Below are 8,885 nucleotides of genomic sequence, written 5' to 3'. Positions count from 1 at the left end.
CACCATGGAGTTGGCCATCTGTGAACTAAGACTTCTGAAACCATGAGCCCCCAAATACACTTTTTCCCATCTAACATTGTTCTTATAAACTCCTTTGGCCAAAGCAGAGAGAAATCTGGTTAGAACAACCTCCAAACTCATTTAATTCATTTATATTGCTTAACTTGTTTTCTTGATATTTTAGTTTGCAATCTCTGATATAATTAATTGAAAACTTGAAAAGAATACAAAAGTATTCTTTTCGCTTAGTATTAGAGTCTCTGTAGAGAAACTAGTTTTAATTACTTCTATTTTTTCAGTGAAATAGAACTATTGATTGATAGAACTTTACTCTTATTGTTTAAATGTGCATATTTTGATAATAATTATTTTGTTTTTCAATTCAGGATATTAGCCAGTTCAATACATTAATTAACTTCAACTCCAAAAATTAATTAAATTTAAGACATCACAAAGAGTCCTGTTGTCTTCAATTAGTATTTGGCCTTAAGAAAACCTGAATAGAAAAACATGAGTGGAGCAATGAGGTTGGGAGGCTGCAAAGTTTATACAGGTTGACAAAGCTGTAATATTTTTCAGCACTGGTATGTTTCAACATATTTTTAAAGTAATATAATTCTAGAATAGTTTGTAAGTATAAGCCAAGAATGCATTAGAAGAAATCTGAAACTGTGACCCTGAAGCTTCATGAGAAGGTAGTTATATATCCACTTGTTCAATAAAGGTGAAAGAAAACCAACCTCTGGCCCCCATCCAGACTAAGACTTCAAGTGTTGGAAATTTTCTAAACCTTGACTATGCTCCCTAAAATTTGGAAACATTCAGAGAAGTGATTTAAACTGCATTGTGCTTCTGCATGTTTAGAAGGATGTTTGAAATTTGTCGGTGCCTTTAGTATTGAGGCAAAAGTTTATTCAGGAAAGGGGTCTGTATTTACAGCATTGCATGCCCTTGTGAAGGTTAAGGAAGATGAATCCAAAACTCATGAATAAGGGATAGCCTCTGACATGAGTTAAGGGACACAGAAAGGAAAGCACAGTGTGAATGAGATGTAAATGGTTTGATACATCTGATGCTGGGAAGAGGTCATTACTATCTGACTAAATTTATGTGTTACCAATCTCTATGAAAATACATATTATAATATCTGTATTTTAGGGGGAAAGAAGACAATATTGTGCAGTGAGAATGAGAAGTGATAAGAAGTATTGAAGTTTGAGGGGAAAACAGATGGTGCAAAAATGGATATTGAGAATGTGGGAAAACACACATAGTGAAGGGCAATAAGACTGCTGGACAGTTTTGAGGAACTATTAGAGATGATTTATGAGGCAACTGCTCAATATACACATGTGATTTTCCCCAACTAGCATCAATTGTTGATATGCTGGTTCAGACTATGCTAATTTTAATGTAATTAATTACCAATAATTGTTATATTGAGGGTTGATATATACTTTAATATCCATTACACACTTTAAATACATAAACTCATTTATAAAAATGAGGCCCTATAATCATTCAGGTACTATAATTAATCCAAAAATCACATGAGATTTTGTGATATTAAATTAACAAAACTATTTAAATAGAGGAAGAACTAAGAAATGATTACTAACTGTGGCACATACAACGACTAGCTGCTGTTTCTTATTTTCTCTTAAAATAATGAACGCTGCTTATAAAATCAGAATGAATAGGGAGAACAGAAGAATTTATATTCAAGGCAAAAATAATTACAGTATTATTAGTGTTTCTGACTTTCAACTCTTGACTCCTTGCTACATTTAGAATGAGGGTGGAATATTATTTTTTTACACTGCCTTACTATGAAATTTAATTTTACTCATTCTTATAGCTGCAAATAGACACTCAAAAAGTTTCTAGGTGACATTTATGTCTCTAAATATGCAATGCATTTTATGCTAGTGTTTTACTCTAACTTTAAATAATTAAAAAGTGTAAAGACATATCCTTACTTCTCTATTACTAAACCAACATTGCAAACTAATGAATTTTGAATCAAATTTTTACAATATTAATAATGGTTATTCCTGTATTTATTTTTCAAATTTCTATTTTCATAAGTGAGTAATAGGTTGTTTCAGCCATAAATGATTTTATAGAAATCCCTTACATTTGTAAGTTACGCATAACACTAAAACATAAAGAAAAAAATCCCTGCAATTAGACTATGTGTACCTGGAAGAATTTTATATTTAAAATTCAAAATAGCCTTTTATATCACTAGCTACAGAGTTTAATATTGTTCAAAAAAGTAAATACTTTCTAGAAATCCTTCTCCAAGCTATTATGTAAAACATTTGTCTGATCATCATGGCAGAAAAAAAGTCTTCAAAGAAAATATGTATGTCTCATACAATGGACATTTTATCTGCTGTCAAAGAAACCCCTTTCTTTTATTTCCTTCAGAACTTTTGAAGAGAGAATCTTTAAAAGAAACCTCTATATAATTGCAAATAATCACTTTCTCCATAGGTTATCTTGTATAGAATAGAAATAATTTTGTCAGTCTTTTGTGATCTCCATCCTTTTACAAATGAGGTTTTATATTGTGCTTTATTGAATATTCTCCATTTATAACAGTTTTTAGAGGTGCTTTTTAACAAAGTACAACACGGCTCATAATTAGTACATGCACAGGGTTTTCTTTCTTTAATTTGCTCTGAGGTTTTTCTACCAGCATTCTTTGACTCACTTCAGTGCATCTACACTTTCCACATGCCCGGACATTATTATTTTGTCTTTGATATATAATGTTAAACCTGCTTTCTATTTCTATTTCTTGTTCTATTTTAAAATTTTAAAATTGCTCTAGACTTTTGGTTATCTTAACTCCACTAAATCCATATTGACAAATCATCAACAAAAATATACTCTATGAATGCTCCAAAACTACTCAAACCCATCATTTCCTATCCACTTCTTTAAGGTCAGGTTCTAAATATTTTTGGCATTGTTCATTGAATTTATACAAATAATATTTCAGTTTTTTATGCTATTTTATTGTGCTCAATATCTACCATAATTTGTCTAGACAAAGATGAATTTATAATCAGAATCCTATGCTTTTTTATTTATTCATAGTATTGATATATAAATTAAATAATTTTGTTTTTATGTACAGATCAATAAATAAGTATCTAGTATGCATTTCCTAATAGAATAAAATATTTACCAAGCAATATAAATTTCTTGAATAAATGTTAATAACTAATTAATTTCGGTATCAATACAAATATCTTTAAAATTATATTTATTTTTTCAAGCTGCCAAAACAAAGTATCATGGTCTGAGTGGTATGAAATACAGTAACTTATTTTCTCATGGTAGTTCAGTTTGGAAGTCTAAGATCAAGGTTGTTGAAGGGTTGCTGTCTGTTTAAGGTCTTCTTCTGGACTGTAGTTATCTATTTTTTTTGCTGTGCCTTCACATGATCTTTAAAGTTTATGCTGAGAAAGGAAAGGAGAGTGAGAAAGAGATTGTTCTCTGCCATCTTTTCTCACCCTATGCCCTCATTGAAACTTCACTACTTTTTAACTACAAATATAGTCACACTGGAGATTAGGGATTAACATACGAATTGCAGAGGAGGGAGAACACATACATTCAGTTCATAACACAAGAATTTAAAATTTTTCATCAGGCTGATAAAAATTAATAATAATATTTAATAATTTAAAAAACATATTTCCCAGAGTAATTAGACATTGATATTACATATAAAATTTATTCTAATTAATTTACACTATTTGATTTATAAAAATTTGTTTCAGACTCAAAATTATGAGAATATATGTATGATTTTACAATGTCTGTTTTTTATATAGTCACCAGATTAAAAATAAACATTTGAATATTACTCAACCTTAACAAAGAATGAAATTATGGCATTTGCCAGTAAATGGATGGAGCTGGAGCATATTATTCTAAGCAAAATAAGCCAGTCTCAAAAACCCAATGGCTGAATGTTTTATCTGATAAATGGAAGCTAATTGGTAATATGTACATGCCTAAGAAAAAATAGAGGTACTGTGCATTAGGCAGAGGGGAGTGAAGGAGAGGAGGGACTATGGAGTAGGAAAGATAGTATAATGAATTGGACATTATTGCCCTATGTACATATATGATTACACAACTAATGTGATTCTACATCACGTACAACCAGAAGAATGAGAAGTTATACTCCATTTATATATGGTGTGTCAAAATGCATTCTACTGTCATGCACAACTAATTAGAACAAATTAAAAAATAATAATAAAATAAAAATAACCCCTTGATTCTCAGGATGAAATTGTGGTCATATATTTTAGAAGTACTTTTAAATCTATATGCTAAAGATAGATGGAGATGAAGTAACCCATATTTTTATATCAAATTCAAATGTAAATATAACTACATGAGACGATAGTTTAAACTGAAAATCAAAATATTTAAAGATTTTCTCAAAGTACAGTAGCTCCCCTTTAACCCCGGAAGATATGTCCCAAGATTCTCAGTGGATGCCTCAATCCATGGATAGAAATGGGCACTATATTGTTTTTTTCTATATACCTATGAATGATAATATTTAATTCATAAATTAAGGGCATTATGATATCAATGTTTTTTCCAGAATTGAAACTAAGGGTGCTTTACTGCTGAGCTGCATTCCCAGTCCTTTTTATTTTTTCTTTTGAGACAGGGTCTCTCTCAGTTGATTAGGGCCTTGCTAAATTGCTAAGGTTTTTGCTTTGAGCATGTTATGCTCTTGCCTCAGCCTCCCAAGTTGCTAGAATTACAGACGTGTGCCACCACGCCTGACTAGATTAATGATTCTAATGATATAATATAATAATGGTGGAATATTATAATAAAAATGCAACTGTGATTTCTATGTCTCAAACTATCTTATATACAAACCCTTTATCAAGTGAAGATGTGAAATGATACATCATTCCAATGAAAAAAGTATGTCCACTGTCCTGTATATTAAGGCCTATGTGATGAGATAAAGTGAAGTGAATGATGTTTGTGTTGTGGTATATCATTAGGCTATTAATAAGACTTACTTGAACACAAGCAGTGTGATATAGATAATTTGATATCAGAGAAAGCTAGTAAGTGAATAGTGGGTCAATAGAATCTGCAACATGTAGATAAAGGAATGAAACACCTCTTAGTCAAGACAAAGCAGAATGGCAAAATTTCATCATACTACTTAGAAAAATGTGCAATTAGAAACTTGTGAATTATTTGCTTCTGGGAATTTCCCTTTTAAGATTTTTAGACTGCTGTCAATTATGGTCAACTGTGAGTTGGTAACATAGAGCCACAAACAAAGGGAAACTATGTAATCAGTTAGAATATAATGGATTTTAAACATTTCCTTCAAAAATAAGTAGTATTAACTAATAATACTTTAGAAATGATTTCATAATAGAAAAGAATTTCAAATTTTTTAAAATGTAAATTAACTATAAATTATAAGGTCTTAATGTGGTAATGCAAGTACAAACAAGGCTAATTTGAAAGCCTACAGACAATAACAAAATAGTACCTCTTAAAATGAAGTCTTTGAACATGGAAATCTGTTTTTTTATTCCATTGTTCATTCATTCTCATTTTTATACCCTTTGGATAACTGTATTATTATTCTTTCCTTTCTAAAAAATATACAATTGACCGGAGACTAGGTGGTTTATAAAGAAAAAAGATTTACTTAGCTCATTTTCGGATTCTGAAGGTCCGTGATGGAATAGTCCCATCTGTTTGGCCTCTGGTATTGGCCCCCTTGCTTGTGTCTCCGTATGGAAGATGACATCATAATGTAAGAGCCTGAGGCCAATTACATAACAAGACAGAAAGCCAGAGGGATCAAGGATCCACCATTATTATTTTTATAACAACCTGTTTTTATGAAACTTAATAGGGTCCCGTGACAACTGCATAGGACTTCCAAGAATGGTACCCCCCAGTGACCTAATCATTTGCACTAGATGCACTTCTTAAAGATTCAACCACATCTCAGCCTCACTACATTGGGAATCCAAGCTTCCAGCATGTGAATATTTGGCGGGGGCGGGGGGAGTACTAGTTAAGTCCAAACCATAGCCTCTATCTTCCTCATAAGGGTACAAGCATCATAAGTAATGCTTCTTATTCACAATGTTCTAGCATTGTACCTACTCCACTACCCAACCAGAATACAGTAATTATTGAATATATATTTGCTTAGATAATTAAGGAGGAATAAAACTTTTATTTTATTAAAATTACTGTATATTATGAATTCTAAGACTGTTCTAGGTAGTATGATGAAGTCTTGTGCCATTCTGCTTTAACCTAAGATGTGTGTCATTCCTTTATCTAGAGTATCATTACTGTATATTCTTCCTACTCTCTCTAGCTGCTTACTAACCCTCTCTGTTATCAAACAGACTGTTATCATAGTGCTTGTGTTCACCTAAGCCTTATTCATTGCCTAATGATATAGCATAACACCAACATTATTCACTTCACTTTATCTCATCATATAGGCATTATTTGATTAAAATTGTATGCTATGTTTAAAAGGAACAGCCATGGAAGGTAGTATTATTTACATAAAGGTACATTAAGAAGAAAAATATGTCCACTGCTCTTATATTAAATACCTAAACTATATAGTTAGTGTACAAGTGATATCAAGAAAAATTAAAACGTGGAGATAAAATGATTCTTTCATAGGAAGAATGACTAATACTATTTTCTGCAAGAAATATACACACACAAGCACACACACACACACACACACACACATAAAGAAAGAGAGGTAAATATACAGATAAAAATGCAACAAAAAGAAGCAAGACAGAGGTAAGAAAAGAGAAGCAACACAGGTTGCAAGTTTGAAGTAAAGAGATCTCTAGAGTTGCTGTGAGTCATTGCATTTTTTTAATCATAATTATTTTAATTGCATTTTATTATGTTTTTTTTGAGATGCTTTGTCTCTTTCCTCCACTTTATAACACTGTCATAAAACATGCAATATATGAAATCTTATTTTTTGTTGAACTATAGCTCTCATATGAACATTAAACTTTAGGTCATAACAAAACATCACACAATCATTCAGATTATAGAACATGAAGCCAAAAATTTTCAGGAAGTTGGTAATTTTCATGAGGAATAAATGGTCTTCGGGTGTAAGGATTAGATAGCAACACAGTTTCCATTTGCCAGGTCAAATACAAGCAAGGAAGGCATTATGAAGATGATAATCAACAGATATATTTCTCCTTCTAAGGCTCCAACCTTCTCTACCTTTCTTCCGTTCATTATCTTACTGTTCATGTAATATACATTAATTTCAATAAAACACCAACTTTGTAGAAGAATTCTGTGTTAAAACATAATTTAAAAGAAACAAAGAAAAAAAATCTACCTTGATATAACACCGCTTATATAACTGAAAATAAACCAAACAAGTGAAATAGTAGGCTATCAGAGGATAAATAGGTTGTTCTTCTGAATTAAAATTGGAGGGTATAATTTCCAAGTGCAAAAATGCATCAAATTCATAAATAATAAAATTTGATAAAGGGGGGTTTGTGTAACACAAACATCTCAGGCTTCGTTAATCTAACAGTCCCAAATATGCAAACAAAGATACAGCAAAAAATGTAATTTAAAAGGAAGAGTTATATAGTTATATCTTAAGAGTTTAGTTATATCTTAAATTCATTGTTTCATCAACAGCTAATGTTCTTTCCCTTTTAATGAAAGTCAAAGAATTTTTTAAGTAATTTAATATTAGTCCACAAAGAATACTAAGATAAAATCTCTGAAGTGTAGTCTAAAATGTATATCATCATTATAAAAAAACCCAAGAATCTAACATGAAAATATTTCAATAAACAGCAACAACAAACACTTGGACATTTGTCATATTAATTTTATAAAAACAATGCATTTTATGAACAGTTTTTTGGTCAAAGAAAAAATATATCCATGAATTTAGAGTATCTGAAATATTATGGTAATAAAATAAGACATATAAAATCTGTGAACCTAAAGAATATTTCTAAAGGAACGTTTACAAGAAAAGTTAATGGAAAAAGTAAAGCAACAATTCAGGATATTTGGTAGAGGAAATAATGATCCAATACAAAAATAAAGTAGATTTCACATGGTAAAAATTTAAAAGTTCATTGACAGAAAATGGGGATTAAAAACACAGTAAAGTGAAAAGTATTTGGAGATAATGATGCCAACAATGTAGACATTGTAGACTTTGAATTCCCTGTAACATCTGCAAAGAGAGGAAAGACTCCAGGAAAAAAAGGAAAGAAAAGAAAACATTTTATGGTATATAAATGACAACCTTAAATATAGGTTTTTTTCTTTTCCAGACATGTCACTGTAAGACCAGGAGGGATTACCCAAAACGATAGTCCTGACTGATCTGTGAAGTAGACTTTTCAGAAACATAAGGAAAAATGACTGGGGAACCACCCCATTACATTAAATATACTACCACTGCTTAAAACTTTTGGAATGGTGACAAAGAGTATGAGAATGAAAAGGAGGGAAATTCTAAGAATGTTTGGAGTTAAATTTTTCTATCATTTAAGTAGAGGACACATGAAAGAAAAATTAGTTTAAGTCATAGAAAATATAGTACTCTGATTTTCTTGCAGATAGTTTATGGATTTTGACTTTCATGACAAATTGATAAAGACTTACATGTGGTACAAGAACTATGTCATGGATAGATTAAAAACTAAAACTTAACAATAATATTGATGCAGATGTTTTAACCTTGTGAAATAAGAATGTTTGGAATGTGGGTGGTCTTTCAGTAGTTAATACTCATTTAGGCAGTATTATCAAACTCCAAT

Source organism: Callospermophilus lateralis, unplaced genomic scaffold (assembly GCF_048772815.1).
Source record: "Callospermophilus lateralis isolate mCalLat2 unplaced genomic scaffold, mCalLat2.hap1 Scaffold_107, whole genome shotgun sequence".
Classification (NCBI taxonomy): Eukaryota; Metazoa; Chordata; class Mammalia; order Rodentia; family Sciuridae; genus Callospermophilus; species Callospermophilus lateralis.
This window is presented reverse-complemented; position numbering follows the sequence as displayed.